We start from the raw sequence: 17,489 nt of genomic DNA on the forward strand, positions 1-17,489 counted from the left end.
TTTTAAAAGCAATGTTAAACCCCATCATTTTAAAAGAAGACTTGTTAATCTGTAAGGGAGTACAATCCTTCTGAAGCTGCCTTCGGTTCAGGTGCCAAATCACTACTGCAAAGCTCAAGGTCTGTGTTGCTGAATCAGTCACTGCTAGCACCAATGTTTAAAGCATCAAGAGAAAGTACTGAAGGAACGTCTCGCAGGTGCCAGACAGAGAGATGTCTATATTAAGACATATGCTGAACTGTTAATTTTTAGCTATCAGCAAAATCAAACTAAGAATCTGCATGCTCAGCTGAGGACATCAGTAGTGCAGCGTGTTCATGCTTCAAAGATAACAGTTGCTTTCAGAATGAAATGCTGAGTTTTTTTTCTCCTAGGTTTGAGCTCTTCATTTCAAAACCTATTCAAAGCTGGTTATTAAATAAGCAATGATTTTTTTTGTGTTTACCTCAGTGTAAGAGCTACTGGATTTTCTGGGATGTGAGGTGGCTTAGCGCTGCCTATGTGCATCAAGAGGAAGGAGTTTCTTTTAAAAGCATTTAAAATTCACCAAATGGAAACTATAACGTTCATTAATGCTGAATTCAAGCTGTGAAGTCCAGCAGAACATGGACTGAAGATGGCCATCATCTCTGTCAGGGTACATTTGACCTGTAGCTGGAGAAGGCCAACTTCACTCACCTTATGTGAAAACACTACAGTTCTCCGTGGTCTAGCAGACAGCTCTTATGCTGGTATTGGTCCATCAGGGATTCCCATTGTAGCTGCAGCCTGTCTCCTTCCCTGCCCAGAACTTTTGCCTTTCCCTTCTGCAGCCACCTCCTACAGATACAGAAAATTAGGTGTAGTGATGAGGACCATCAGGAGAGGTGAAAGATCAGTGAAGAGGTGGAGGGTAATGCTACTTACATATTGGGGGTAATTTCTTTTCCCTGCCTCATTTAGGAGATGACCAAGGTGGTACTGCTACATGTGGCAGTGTGCAGAGGTTGAAGGTTGCTTGGGCAGGCAAATTGCTGGTGGATGAAGCAGAAAAGGTAGGTTTAACTCCTGTGTGAAAGAGGGTAACAGCTGCTTGCTAGGAAAGGAGACATTGGCTGCAGCTGTAGATGGGAGGAGGGGGTGCAGGTTACAGGGCTCATAAAATTGAGATTCAGCTCACAGCTGAAGGTGCTTTGCATTGTCATAGAACAGCAAAAAGCAGGTGAAGAAGACTTTAAATGAGCAGAAGGGCTCTATCAGGAACTCTATGCTGATCAATATGACAGACTATTTTTTGCAGCACAGTGCTTTCAGTCAGATGGTACCTTCTCATCCTGATACAACTATTCATCATTTGAGTAACTTTTATTTCATGGACTTCTATTGAAATCTCCTGCCAGAATCATCCATACTAGGGAACAGTCTAGATGACCTGCAGAGAAGTCCTCCTCACTACATAACCTTCACATGCTATTAAGCAAAGATCTCTTTCTTACTCAAATAGTAGTTGGAGAATTTCCCAAGTCATAGTGCTATTTCTAAAGCACCAATGTTAAACAACGTCAACAAGAGGCAGATAAAGGTGCTAGTGAATCACTTTCTTTAGGACTGACAGTTACTCAGTGTAGCCTACAGTGTGAGACTATGAATGGAAGGGCCTGTATGTTAGAAATCACAGAGATGCTCTACAGAGCATAAGACAAATAAATATACAAAGTACTGGCGAACACTTCAAAGAAGCCACTTTCTGCTGCAAGGATTCTGTGACAAGCGCAACCAGTGCTTTTCAGCATCTCCAGCCACTCTCTCATTTCAGTTAATTAAGACACCTCTAAGCTTGATCATTATAGTAGTTAAAAAGGCAAGAAGTCATTTCTGTCTCTCTGGCTAACGATGGTATCTCACAGGCTGAGAGGACCACTTCAATGAAGTGGCATTGTATTGGTGGGCTGGGCACTCATGCACAAGCAGAAAACGTTTGTGTCTTAATGCATTTTTTCCTCTCCAAAGAAAAGATATATTCTTATAGCCTTCTTGTATTATTTCCACTTCCTGCATTACTCCACTTCAAAATATTCTTTCTAGAACATGTCTTCAGCCCTTTCTCCACACAACTAAACAGTAGGTCAGACACTAAGTGTATTATAGTCTCTGGCACAGAAGCGCCACTCTAAAGGAACATTCAATCATTGCAATAAAGAGTAAATAAACAAAACAATGAACCCTGCTGATTAGTCTCTTGCAGAGTATAGTTGCTGTTCAGCTGACAAATTAAATGCCAGGCAGAAAAGAACGCTACCAGTATTACTATACATATAAATACTACTATGGAGAAGGCAGCAGCAGTCCTTGCCCTCATCCCATCAACAACATTATCCGGCACCATCTAATGTGATCTCTACTATCAAGAGTTGTCCAAACCTTAAAAGAATCTATTCAAAGTGGAGAAGGAACAGAGAGATGTTACCTAGGTGAAGGATACAACGCCCTTACTTTCACTGTGCTTTTTCATCCCACCAGTAGAAAAGCTTTGTCTGTGAATATGGCTACTGCATGGAGGGAGTGAAAGAGAGATCGTGCGCATACACATCTTGCAAAATTAATGCCACAGTGTCAAGTTCAACAGGAATCTCATTTTAATAGGGAAAAATACTATTGCCATGGAACCAGTCTCCCTGGAAACACATACACACCCCAACAGCAGGTACTTGTACCTACAGGACAGGTGGCTAAACTATGTCTAATCCTCAAAAACCTCTAATCTCATACACATTACTGCCTCGCAACCATGAAGTTATGTAGGACCATCAAAGACATAAAGCTTGTGGCATGCCTCACAGTCCAAGTGACGCCTGGTACTCACCAGAAAATAGAAACCTCTGCACTTTTAATTGCAGAGCTTCAGAGCAGTCTGCAGCCCAGTGTGTGAGCTTCTTTTGGAGCTGTGAGGAAAGCCTGTAGTGAGAAGCACAGCAGCAGTGACACCACTTAGTTCTGAGGATTACTTCACTTCTTCTTCCAAGTCACTATAACAGTAAAGACAGAAGAGTTGCAGATTTTTTTGCAATCTTCAGTATTTGCTTCTTCCTTTACCCAATTCTATCCTTGTTTTCCTTTGGTAAGAGACATCCAAAATATTTTCAGTTTGAGTTTAGGATATGATAATACAGTTAAGCCTGATCAGTATAAGCAACTGGAGTTTATCTGGGAAAAGTGTCAGAAAATTTAAAGTAGCCTAAAATGATTGTTGGACCAGCTTACTTTTGAGAAAAGAAAGGTATTAGCCACCACAGAGGAAGTGAAACAAGACCTTCATACCTTTCTCAGGAAGTTTTGTTCAGGTGCTAAAGGTTTGGGTTTTTTCATTTCCCTATCCAAATTCTAAGCACTTTGAGCTACAGATTCCGCAGATTAAATTCTTCAGGGTTTATAATCAAAGAGCTCATAAAGAATTATTTAGACTCCACAGTCAATTGTTGGAACTGATAATCTGATTATCTAATTCCAATCTGATACATGAATAGATAACAAACATTTATGTAACAAAATACTTCAGTTAGGACTCATGCAGTGTGCCTTAACTTTAGCTCAACACAGGGCAACAATCCATTTCTGACAAAATGTGCTACTAACAGAATTAAAACTGCCTGAGGTGAAACCCTTCTTATCACTCAAGCAGGTTCCTAGACTGAGGATAATGCAGCAACCAGCTGGAGAAAGTGACTGCCCTGTTTCCCTTAACTCCATCATCTATTTCTGAGTAAACTCAGATCTTTTCATTTTATTTTCTCCAAGCAGTGAAGAGAATCTCATACACTGCATTCCCCATAATATTCAGTGTTTACACTTGGTGATGCATTACACTGCCTGTCACAGTCTCTGCTCTTTTGGCATAACAGCAGTGAATTTACACAGGGCAGACACCTGCAGTGATCTGAACAAACTTCCCATACTCAAAGTAATTTTCTGTAACCCCACTCAGCAGGTAATGATTTAAATATGAAGCTATTACAGGACTGCTTGAGCTCTTCATCTAATTGGGACCTTGTCTCCATCAGGAGAGGAAAACACAGGGAACTGAGGTTATGTGGTTCCGCCTCTAATCCATCCAACTTCTCCCTTCATGTCAGCCTTCTGCTGAGCTAGCACCTATGATGATTTCTGTTCAAACAATAGGCAAAATTTAGCTTTACCAGAACTCTGCATTCTTTTCTCTTCAAGGTCCTTTGACCTAGACTTAATGGATATGAAGTTCTTGTTAAAAGACACACGCAGAAGCTTATACTTTAAAAGGGACTAAATAGATGCTATGGTTACTGTTACTGCCTTAGCTTTCAAAAGCTGTAATTGTGCTACCACACAAACCCTAGAGCCAGGACAGTTATGCAAAGGCACAAGCTTTTAAGGGTCACCACACTACATCCAGCTGGAGAAGTGCTGTCATTTATATTTTCTGCATATCATTTCTTCACCAGTAAACCCCGGAATGTTCTAAGGCTGGTAAAAGGTAGCCTGACTTCAGAAGTGATTTCCCTGTAATTTTACATGATATTTGAAAGGGAAAGCGCCTACAGGAAATCTGCATTCTGACCTCTACCACTCTAACCTCCAAAAACTTGATGGGGCTTCACGTTTGGACACAGCACGAACACAATGAAATCTTCTTTCTCTCTCTATTTTGTGATGCTGCTGCCATCTAGAGCATAAAAGCGATATTGTGCCAAGAAACACCACCAGCGTTATTTAATTAGTAATGCGTTTTCTATTAGCAGCCAGCAAGTAGCATCGTAAGCATACATTTTCCTCTGTTTTGTTCCACTGCTGCCACCTTGAGTTATGAAACAAGCATTTAACTTTTCTAACCACAGCTGTGTAATCAGTGGCTATTTGTGTGTGTGTGTGTGAGATCCCTTACTTTTCCACAATATTCTCATTGCTTTGGCTTGTCTCTTTGTCCTCAATGTCTGCATATCCCAAGTACTGCATCTAATGTTCTGTCTTAAAATTAAAAAAAAAAACAAAGTGGTTAAGCCAAAGAATTAATTTGTTGCAATTTTAGTTTTTTGAAGGTTATCTTTAAGTAAGAAAATATCAACTTGACTTTTTATTTTTTTTTTCCCTGGTTGTAGGACATCATTCATCATAAAAATCGGACTTTTGATTTGTATGAGACCCCTAATCAGAATTAATAGGGAAAAAATAGGCTGCCCCCTAATTGGAATTAATAGGGGGGGAAAAAAATAGGCAGCCATTGTCATTAACAATGACAGGCAGCTGCTGTTACCCTGTAAAAAACCCCAAGATTTTACAGACCTCTTTGTGTGTGTGTGTGGCATAGAAAGCAACACATATGCCTTGGGGACTGTAAAACAATCAATAAAAGAAAATAATGAATAATAGGTTACCAAATCTGCAGTCACTAATGCATGTGACCTCCTTGTATATTTGAAGTTTCAAAAGAAGTCTCTTTTGATGCCTAGTAGGTAACTACAGAAATTCCTGGAAGAAATCCTAGGCATTCTTGTTCTTTTAGCCTATTTAATTTTTAGACAGCTTTGGATGACTGCACTGGAGGTAACAGCAACCCTCCAAGATCAAACATCCACCAACTCTTTACCTGGATTGTTCCTTCCTCTTTGCTGATGTAATCACTTTCATTATCCCTCTTCAGGTGGCCTCGACAGCTTACTTTGTTGGGAATCCTTAGCTTGTCATGTGTAGTGGAAACAGTAGCACTTTCTATATCTTTGTTTGACAGCTCTATTACAGTGCCTCAAAACTCAGGAATTTAATACATAGGCCTCCTCAATATCTAATGGCAAATTTCATGGAAAAAAAAAACTTTTCTTGGACTTTGATCACAGAGCTTTCTCTAGCTGGCTGTTCTTGGTTCCTAGTTCCTCTGACTGTGCCCCTTGCCTTCTTTCACCTACCTTGAAGTAAAGCCCATGTCCTGGTTTTGTCTTTTCAAACTATCTTTATGAAAACTAGTCGCAGCTCTTGTCACAATGGCTTCACCTTAATAGCCACATGAAAGTCACACAGGCTTCTGTATATCCTCCAAATAGCTCACCCCAGGAAAGCTGCTGTAGATAACACAGGTAGCCAAATGAAGGAAGGTTTTATTCTCAGGTTGGTGTAATTTGTCTTTTTGGTAGTAACGTGGACACTTTTGAATAATACATCCAATCAGTTCCAGTTTCTCAAAGAACGTCCTAGGCATAAATGCATAGATATTTACAGACTGAAGCAGAATTAAATGAGAAGGAGAGCTAAACAGGGGCCATGTGAAGCTCAGCTATAGAGATGGCTGATCCAGAAGCTACAGTATGATCTGTAATTGTCTACAGATAAAAGCTATTAACAGCGTGCAGTGTAACAACAAAACATCTCTTCTCTGCTTCTCTTCTCATTGTAGATACGAAAGAATTGGTAATGGTGTGAAACACAGGTCTGGAGGAAAGAGCCATGAGAGTCCAATATGTATAAAGGATGAAGAGCAAAAAAGGTGTGGGGATGGAAAGAGGCCCTGGGAGGCTGGAAGGAAAGACTCAGAGCTGGCAATGTGTGGGCATTGTGAGGGCACCCACAGTACCTGCCGTAGGGAAGGACAGAGGTGCTCAGGGTGTTGCTGAAAATTTCAGAGTGGGAGCATGGTGGATAAGACCCTTACAAGCTAGACAGCCAAATATGAATATTGCTCACTGTAAGGAAAGGCCTCAAAAGCAGTCTCCTGAAGTATTCCTCACCCTGAATAGTGATTACTGTATGAAACTATTCAAGAAAAAGAATCCCAGGCAAGCTTAGAAATAGCCTTTTTGTTAATGGTGCAACAAAGGCATTGGCAATAGGTTGCTGTTTTCTCCTAACCTCAGCTATGTATCTGAGTAACAATAAAAAACATGAGATGTGTAAACTACATAATCACTACTTCCAGTAGCTATCATAACCCCTCACTCATACTGTCTGCATCCTCCTAGACTATGATGAGTTTTGTCTCAGGAGCTGTAAAATTGACCCAGGGGTGAATGCTAATACATGACTTTTATGAGAGTGGACTCTTATCTTCCTGGGTGAGCAACCACTGCCTGAAATGTATCTTTTTTCCCCAGTCTGCAATAGGGGTCATTTGTTATCATGTTTCATTTGGTAACAATCATTTGAGGACCTCTTGTTTTTGTTAGATATTGGCAAATTTTTTTTCTTTTCCTTTGGTCTCAGATGTGGTAAATCTAATAAATGTTACTCTCAGTTTAAGAAAAAGGTATTAAGTTGTTGGTGCTTAAAAAAATCCATTTCTCTGGTATTTATGCTGATTTTTCTTCTAGTACTTGTGACTCTGTGTATTGTATTTCCACTGATACAACAAAGAATTACAAAAATGAGGCAGTTGCAATTTGTAAGTAACTACCTGTGAAGTTGCCAAATTATGCTCAGCCTTTGCCAAATTATAACAAGCCTTTGTTATTCAGCATATTCTATTCTAACTCGTTATTTTAAATGAAACTGGATCAGAAGGTTGCACCTCTGGGTGATCATCTAGTAGAAAGATTCATCCTATATAAGCTTCATGAGGTGTTTTTGTCCTTTATGAGGTCTTCTAAAATGATCAATCATTGGTTTTTGGAACTTCCAAAAGGGTTTCCCCCCCAGCCCCATGTCAGTTCTCCTTGTAGCATCAGTCATAATTCAGTCAAACTTCAGCCTGAGTGGAACATTCACCTAAGTCACTTCTCAGGTACCTCAGCATGTGATGGCTCTTTATAAAGGCTTATCTTGTGTGCAACTGTCCTTTCCTTTTGGTGTACTTTGGTGTAGTGTTAATCATTTTCTGACTCTTGATCTCTGTTATGTGTAATGCAATCTGTCTCTCAAAGTATGAGAGTAGATAAGCAATCCAGAGATAATTACTTATTCTTCTTCTAGAACCCTAAAGATTCATGTCATGGCATTTTGATGGCTTCTAATTGCTTGACTGGGTAAAGGCTGAACAGAAAATTTGGAAAGAGGTATCTGCAAAGTGAAACTCCTTTGATACTAAAATAATGGCCTCTTTTTTTTTCCCAAGTAAAATAACAATACTTCTGCATTTCAAAATACATTCATCATATCTGCCACTAGCTTTGAATTCTCATCTTGTTTTTTTAACAACGAGCTTATCAATACCCTAGTTGATGTCTGAATTTATTCAGAAATTAGAATCATAGAATCAACCAGGTTGGAAGAGACCTCCAAGATCAGTCAGTCCAACCTAGCACTCAGCCCTAGCCAGTCACCTAGACCATGGCACTAAGTGCCTCATCCAGGCTTTGCTTGAGCACCTCCAGGGATGGTGACTCCACCACCTCCCCGGGCAGCCCATTCCAATGCAAATCACTCTCTCTAGGAAGAACTTCCTCCTAACATCCAGGCTAGACCTCCCCTGGCACAACTTGAGACTGTGTCCCCTTGTTCTGTTGCTGGTTGCCTGGCAGAAGAGACTTACTATTTTAACTATTTAGCTTTCTTTTGGGGTTAACAGTTCATCACAACAGAATTTATATCAATGTGTTACCTTCTGCTAAAAGCACACAAAGAACTTAACAAAGTGCTTAAGAGATTTAAGAAAAGCATTTGAATCCTGATGAGCAGAGAAGGTTGAAAGCTTGATTCTGCAGCCAGCTCTTCAAGTTCACATGGGATTCCTGTTGCATTGTTTCAACTGCTATTTTCAGGCATTAACAGTTCTCATTCTGTTTACATCATTAAGCAAGCATAGGTTTTGCTTTTGACACTAAGTGGTCAGGCTCATAATGCCTCTAGTAATTATCTTCCACTGAATAACAATATTTATTTTCAAATTTACATCCAGGAACCAATCAGGTACAAAATCCTGCTTTGACAGTGTATTCAGAGCCTCAGAGAGAACTGCTCCCATGTGATGATAGCTTTGTCCTCAAGCTCATGTATGTGTGTTTGCTCTTATAGGTTAACAATTTTTCCTGAGTGGTACATGTTTGTATTATATAAGCAAGTGACACAAAGGGAAGAAAGGTAGTACAGTTTATTAGACCAAATGCTATCAATGGGAAAAGGCCCCTCAATTCAAGAGTGATGTTGAGGTGCTGGAGCGTGTCCAGAGAAGGGCAACAAGGCTGGTGAGGGGCCTGGAACACAAACCCTATGAGGAGAGGCTGAGGGAGCTGGGGTTGTTTAGCCTGGAGAAGAGGAGGCACAGGGCTGACCTCATTGCTGTCTACAACTACCTGAAGGGAGGCTGTAGCCAGGTGGGGGTTGGTCTCTTCTGCCAGGCAACCAGCAACAGAACAAGGGGACACAGTCTCAAGTTGTGCCAGGGGAAGTATAGGCTGGATGTTAGGGGGAAGTTGTTCCCAGAGAGAGTGATTGGCATTGGAATGGGCTGCCCAGGGAGGTGGTGGAGTCACCGTCCCTGGAGGTGTTTCAGAAAAGCCTGGATGAGGCACTTAGTGCCATGGTCTAGGTGACTGGATAGGGCTGAGTGCTAGGTTGGACTGACTGATCTTGGATGTCTCTTCCAACCTGGTGGATTCTGTGATTCTATGGTTCTATGACAAGCTTTTCATTGTATAGCCCTGTCTTTGAGTTTGAAACAGATACAGCAAAATGTAAAATGAGGTCAAATAAAATGATGCCAGCTTACCTACACAAATTATTGCATCCCCTCTCATGGAGCTGTTTTGAAATATTTTGCAGTTGTCCTACATTTGTGAAAACAAATTGATTGTTCTTTTTAACCTTTTGTTTTCTGTAGTTGTGCCACAGCAGATCTTTCTAGTCAATACCCTTCCAAGTCCATAACTTTGCTAACACTTTAACAGAAAGGAGACTTTTATAGTAGCTTTCAAAATACTCTGATGATTTACTGCAATAATTATTTTGGCCCCTTTTATTCATTCTACCATAAACATTTAGAATCATAGATAAAATGTAGATAAAATCCATACTAGATTGCCAATTAAGGACCACCTTTTGCTAAATTCATCAAAAATCTAAATATAACGTAGATAAAATTCATATTAGATTAACAATGAAGGACCACCTTTTGCTCAATTAATCTAAAATCTAAACATAATGTAGATAAAATTCACATTAGATTACAAATTAAAGACCACTTTTTTGCTGCAGTCATATATAATGTGAATATAATCTAGACAAAATTCATATCAGATTGAAAACCAATGTGTAACATCACTGTAATTTAGACAAAATCCATGTCAGATTACAGATTATATGCAGATTTAGCAGGAAATGGTCCTTAATTTGTAATCTAATACAAATCTTGTCAATATTATATTTCTATGACATAGGAGTTCAGCAAAAGGTGGTCCTGATTTGGTCTGATTTGGTCCAGATTTGGTCTGATCCACCTCATATTATATATTATCTAGGTCTGAAACGTAATGACCAATGATTTATCCAACAAGTCATTTATCAAGAAAAAAATGTTGAATAATATTATTGATCAAAGCAGCCTTGAAATAATTACCTTCAAAACACACCACACAGCAAAAAAAAAACCCAAACCCCACAGTTCCAACTCCTATCCTTGGGATTACTTCAGCACTCTACTTCATGACAGACTCTGGAAATAGACATTGTTGGCTGCCCTGGATTGAAATGTAGCTAGTGAAGTGAGATGAAGAATCACAATCATCCATTCTCTAGCTCTGTAAATGTCTGAACTGTAACAGCCTCTAGAGAAAGAACTAGCTCACATGCTCCACTTGTCTTACCTGTGAGGCAGCTAATGCACAGGCTGAACTTCAGGCAGAATTTTAGGCTTTTAGAGAACTTTAAAACCTGAGATACACATCTCTCCAATGTCAGACAACAATTACATGGAGCATCTGAGCAGATCTGAGGAAATTCTGGTAATTAAGTTGCACTTTAAAACCAACCTCCTCTGTAAATCTAGTTCCACAATAAATACATTATAAACTCTACCTAATATATTTCATCAAAGTACCTGGTCACGGCTTGTACCCCAGAGTTTATCAGAAATGCACATCTCTGGGTTTTACTGTTGGGGTTGTCTGACAGAGAAGAGCAAAGTTAGATCCAGCAGATACGTATCATTTAGGTATTACATTATATTTTCTGCTGTAGGGAATTTCATTCTAAAATAACAATCATTTTATATCAGAAAAAAAAAATATTGTTAACCAAATCAAATTATTTCAGGATGGAGTGACTTGTAGTTTAAAAAAGGACCACTAAGCTGGGGAAATTACTTCAGAATAACAAAAGGAAAATAATTACTCTGGGGTAGTTACGCAAGCTGATTTCAAAATGCAGCATCAACAGAATATGCTCCAAAAGCAGGCTCTTACATGCTTGAGGTAGTAGTTAACTTACAGCAGTGAAAATGCAGAAAAGTCACTGAAGTCCTGTGTTTGGGTGCCTCTTTGCTATGCTATGTTTACAGTATCATTATCATAATTTTATCATTATTTAGTTGTACTACAATAAGTTCAGACACTTGAATCGGGTCACTCTGCTAGGCAGTGTTGAAGCAGACTTGATGTGGCATTCCTTTCCCAAAGCAACCAGGGCAACTAGGTAAGTAACAAAGGTAAAGTAGTAACTTCTAGAGGTGCCTTTATGGGGAATTATCCTGCTGAAGACAAAGGTTTCAGGCTTGAATTTAGAATCAGATTGCTATTGTCCTCGAAAAAGAGCTTCCTCCCTATTGCCCGTTTCTTTTTCTATCTGATTTCATTGTGAAGACACAAAGACAAGAATTTGCAAAATCACACCATTTCCATGGCAACAGATTGTGATGTTGTGATGCCCACTGCTGGAGCAAACAAAACAAGAGACCAAGCTGGCAGGATAAGGAAGGATTAGGAGCAATTTATAACCACAGAGATGCATTTCTAAAAGTCGTTGCTGGATCATATCATATATCATACATCATATATTGTCTGAATCGTAGACATCCACTACTACTTACCCTACCATCCCCTTCCTCAGGGCATGTCTCTTTACAGAAGTCAAGAGGATGAGTTAAAAGGTTGATCTAATAAATAATAAGTTCCCACAAATTCTGCTTTTTGGCTTTTTTTTTTGGAGCTGGATTGGACAAGAAAGCACACCACTATGCATGTGATGTAGCTAAGTATTACTATTCATGTTTCAAGGGGGCTATAAAACAACTTGCTGCCATGTATTTATCTAGCATCATGTACTAGATCTTCAAAATATCTTTCAAGGGACTGATAAATGAGAGAATCCTTGTCCTATTTTAAAATAAATTACTATCTAACATTCTACTGATTCTTTAGATTTGCAACTGCCCAACAGGATGAAGTCTACTTAGAAGCAGTGAATTTTTATTTTCTCTAGGAGAGAGAATCCTTTTCAGGGTTAAAATTTGAATCAAAGTTCAAGGTTAAACATGATTTAAAGTCCAAGTTTTAAATAATTAGGATAGATACAAAAACAAGTAAGAGGGGAAAATGAATTCTGCTTCTTTATATTAATAACTTACTTGACTATACCATTATTTGTAGAAATATAAAATATTATCTTTAAAACTCTGGAACTCAATTCTGCTGCCACTGAAGCCAATGGAGATTTTGTTTCAATCATCCCCACTGTCAGGTTTATATTTAAAAAAAACATTTTATTATAAAGAGACATATATTTTAAAAGTGTCCCTTTGATAAATGGCAAGAGCAGAATGGAATCTTTGAATAAGCTCTTTGAAGCCTGCAGTTTTATGAGCTCAGTGCCTTCAGAAGCTTCTAAAGTAGTTATAGACAAATGGAGGCAGCTAAGGCTTTGCACGCTTACTTCAAACATCAGTGAGTGACTAACATAAAATTGTAGTGGCCATTAAAACTTCAAAGCAGAAGTGTGACCTGAATATTACTTGTCATAGTGCAGGATTTGTTATTGGAAGATCTGATCAACTTTTTAAATGATAATGCTTCTACCAAATGCCAAGATCACAACTTAGATAAATTATTCTGCCTCAAGTAAAATTTTATCCCTGAGATTTCACTTGTGATACCAATGAAAGCAAGCACTAGCTGGATAGTCATATGATGCTGGCTCCCCCTTCTTGCTTCCAGCTAAGTCTTGTCTTTATCTTGCTAAAGCTGCTGTCCTCAAAAGCTGTTCCACCTTCTTCCCACCTCTCAGTGGTGTCTTTGCCCAGAAAGCTTTCCTTCTACTGCAGGACATAAAACTGTTCTCCTTTCTTAAAAATCCTCCACTTTTCCCTCCCAGTGTTTCTTGAGCTATGACCCCACTTTCTAGCCACCCTACAGACACAATCACACAAATACTCATGGTAATTAAGATGATGAAGAAGTTGCTGCTCTCAATGCATCTTTTGGTTATCTTCCTCTGTGAGAACTGTGGTAATTGTTTGTGTGGATTGATAATCCTTTGAAAAAATCCAATGATCTAATAGTCTTTCATATACTTATCTTCCCATTCTTTGCTAGATATCATCTGTTTCTTTGTCAAGTCCTTTTGAATCTCCCTTCGACTATAAGGTCCTCAAATGTAACGACTTCTTTAATTATATTAAAGAACAAAAGTAAAACATGTTTGTACTTACTGTGATATGTAGTGGTGTTTACAGCGTAATAGTTATGTTCCATTCTTCCATTCTCTGGAAAATAACCAGAATGAAACAGAGAATGTGAATGACTGCTATTTACATATCTGGAGAAAGAAGACAATCTGGTCTTTTACTATTTTTTTGCAACACACACTAATCCTAACGTCTTATGACCTGTATTTTATCCTGTCGTGGGTTTCAAGGTCACTGTGTGATTTGACAGCTGAGTTGCATGTGTACAGTTGGATGACTGACTACAAAAGTTATGGCTTATTACTCATCCTGAAAGGTTGAAAAACACAACAGTGAGAATATTTGTTACTCATCAGGAAGGCCACCATTCTGTTAGGCCAACCACAGGGAGTTTGGAGATACCAACCAGAACTGACTATTGACTTTGATATTCAGTAGAAAGCAATCTGGGAACCATGACTACAGACAAACTCAAGGATATCTGCAAGTCTTTCATTCTTAAGTATATTCTTAAGAAAATTACATGGCCCATGGTTGCATCTACTGTTTAAAAAGAATAAGCTAGGAAGTCAGGAATACAGGATATGTAAGTGGCTTTGAAGCACAATTTTAGGTTTGTTAGTGCAGACTTCAGTTCCATTATTGCAGGAAGCCTGCAGGGTCAGCAGAGGGCCTACATAACTTTGGAAATCTGCAGACCTTGGTTTAGAAAATATAAATTGTCTATAGAACAAAATGAAAATGGGAGCCTCCTGTCTTCAAATGAATTCTTAGCCACTCCCATTAGCTGTGAGAAGCCTTTTAGCTTGCCAGAGTATCTGCAGGAACATCAGTCATAGTTCTTCTAGCTACAAGCAATGACAAATGGGCGCATTTCTCATATTGTTTTAGCAAGTAAGGTTCCCTATAATTAGGAAGATTCAAATGCAGGTGCAATGGCATGAGTCCCTACAACTGAGAAAGAGTAAAGTAGTTTAGAAAAACACACTCCAAGTACCAAGCTTTTCAACTATTGTAATACATCTGTGAAATGTGGATCACAGCAGGGAGATGCCTATGAGTTTGGTAAGCTGTAACACAGAAGCAAGCATTAGTTTTGTCATGCATATAATAGTAATGTAAGTTTGAAATGTTGTTTTGAATTGCTCCACGTGCAACTCTTATTACATCAACATTAATCCTTAAAACCAGTCTAATATTTCATGTGCAGTAGCCAGAAAGCAATCTCCAGAGATAACCTAGGTAATACATAGTAGGGACTTAGGTTGCTGAAATCATGTTCTTACTAGAAGAAAGAAGAAAGATCTTTACATTTTGGGATTCAGGTTAAAAATTCCATGAGACAAAAGCAACAACTAGCAGCTCAGAGAAGCAACTACAAATAGTCTTTGAAAAGTACTTCCACGTGGCAAAATATGATGAAGCTAATTGGCTACATTGTCTGAAGGTTTGTGAGAAGTAGGAACAGACACCATGATCAAGAGGGATTTCTCCTCTTTCTGGCTGTATTTTCACTTCTGCAGTGAAGAATATGACTCTGCTAGAATTTCTGTGTTATTTTCACACTTTGGTCTGTGTAATGTTAGGAGTAAGTTGAGATGAAACTTGCAATCATAGAATACACTGTTGCTTCTCTAGAAGAAACCCTGCATCTCTAAATTAGCCTTAATGGCCCCTCTGGTATTCTGACAGGAGGCAGCTTCATTTACAAATATCACTAGTGAGGATGAGGAGAATTTTGCAGGTAGTAGGAACTCTTTGATGTTGCTGAAATGAGAATTGGCTGTATGAAAGTACAGCTCCACCTACATATGTGCATAATAAATTAGTTGACAGCGTTTTCACGAGTCTTTCATGATGTCCTTTGGAGCAAGTCCTTTGGAGCAACCTACAGTGACCAGTTTAGCAGAAAGTGCTGAGAACATAACTGCCATCCAAGACTGAATCAAAGGTCTCTTCTGCAGTTGTGTCTCCTGACAGTGGCCAAGAGCAAACACAGAATAGTAAGGATAGGGCAAAAGCAGAAAAAGATACATTCCCCTTAGAATGGCATTGGTGACCTCTGAAAAAACAACACCTGGGGAATTGGAAGAGATAGGAAATGTACACTCCACTTATTCATCAAATGTATGCTCAAATGTAAGCTGGTGAAGGCCCTAGAGAATAAATCTTATGAGGAGTGACTTGAGGGAGCTGGAGCTGTTGAGTTTGAAAAAGAGAAGGCTGAGGGGAGACCTCATTGCTGTCTACAACTACCTGAAGGGACACTGTGGACAGGCTGGAGCTGGGCTCTTCTCACAGGTAATCTGAGACAGAACAAGGAGGAATGGCCTCAAGCTGAGGCTGGGGAGGTTTAGATTGGATATTAGGAAAAAGTTTTTCACTGTGAGAGTGGTCAGGGACTGGAATGAGCTGCTCAGGGAGGTGGTGGAGTCACCCACCCTGGATGTATTTAAGGGTCGTTTGGTTGTGGTGCTTAGAGATGTGGTTTAAGGTGAATCTTACAGAGTAGGGTTATAGGTTGGGCTTGGTGATCCTGAGGGGCTTTTCCAACCTGGATGTTTCTGTGATTCTGTGAAAAGAAGATACTAAAGTCCATTTGGCAGGTTCCACACATATGTTAAAGGCATCAAAGTGCCAATAGTAGCTAAGGAAAAGAAATCAACAGCCAGATGGTAAGATCTGCAGAACAGGTCTTTACATTACAAATTCTTTGAGGTGTCTGTCTTCCTGACTGCAAGGTTTCTGTCACACTCTTCTGTTTGTTCTTCAGATAGATAGCTCTGAGGGCTTGATCTCCTGAAAGCTTTTTCCTGAATACTGAGTATAGAGCTGAGAGCACAGACGTAAGTATTGTAATCTTCAAGAATTAGCTACAGACTTGCTCCCACATTACAGTAACCTTTTTGGCAACTGGAGCATCAAAGGCACTGTCATGGTCTCTGCACTTCTCCTTGCCCTCAGCCCCGCTCTGGCTACCCCCACTCTACCCAGTAGCTTGTTAGAGGGCTCTGAACAGACACTTGGGCATGTAAGTGCAATGAAATTTTGTGAACAGGTAACATGCTTCTAAACTTGTTTTCCAGAGGATGCCCATGGAGTAGAGGAAGGGACAACACCTTTTCTCTGGGCCTCATATTCATCCAGTTTGTGGTCCTTTACTACTTTACTACTACTTCCTTCCAATATAAGAAGCCAAGAAGAGGAGAAATAATGCCACATTTTATTAATATCTTTTTCTGAGCAAGAGGAATTTCTGACCTTACAAGTATAATACATCCACAAGTTAATGAATTACTAGGTCATATGAAGTCAGTTATCAGTTTCAAGCATCTACTGAGAACAACAATTAGCAGAGCTCCATCTTTTATAAATCTAGGAAATAACTAGATGAATGATTTCAATCATTCACCACTTTGATGCACCAGTTTACCACCTCCTTCTTCTCAGGCCTGAAGAACTACCTCCACAAATATGCATAATTAATTTTCTATGGAGAACTGTACTTTCCAGGTACACAAAGGACTTAACCTTCCTTTACTTCAATAATCTTTCAAACATTTCTGTATGCATTTGACAAGAAAAATATTCATACAGAATCATAGAATCAACCAGGTTGGAAGAGAGCTCCAAGATCATCCAGTCCAACCTATCAAATAGCATGAGCATTATATTTATAGATATGTGTGTGTATACATAGACACACAAATTTATAGTTATGAAAATGTACATCCACATAAATGTCCAGAGATTGCTCGAGGTGCTTGCTTGGGCCATGCACAGTAGCTTGTGTTGATGTGTAATGAAGCACCACTAGACAGAACAGTCACTTGTGGCAGGTAGCTAAGAAATTTCAATAAAGTAAACTCTCAGTATTATCAAAATTATACATTTGGGGCTGTTAGCATGGCCTAGAAAAAGATGAGGACAGGCTCATCTCATT

General features: G+C 39.3%; 1 long non-coding RNA gene across 1 annotated transcript in view; it reads right to left on the reverse strand.

Moving 5' to 3' along the window:
- Nucleotides 1-2,891: 2,891 nt before the first annotated feature.
- LOC135186770 (uncharacterized) overlaps nt 2,892-17,489 on the reverse strand; it is a 40,211-nt gene continuing 25,613 nt past the window's right edge. Inside the window, exons 2-3 of the long non-coding RNA XR_010307093.1 lie at nt 13,571-13,624; nt 2,892-3,005 (exon numbers count right to left, since the gene is read on the reverse strand). This is a non-coding gene — a long non-coding RNA (uncharacterized LOC135186770). The remainder of the gene's footprint in view (nt 3,006-13,570; nt 13,625-17,489) is intronic.

Source organism: Pogoniulus pusillus, chromosome 26, assembly GCF_015220805.1.
Source record: "Pogoniulus pusillus isolate bPogPus1 chromosome 26, bPogPus1.pri, whole genome shotgun sequence".
Taxonomy (NCBI): Eukaryota; Metazoa; Chordata; class Aves; order Piciformes; family Lybiidae; genus Pogoniulus; species Pogoniulus pusillus.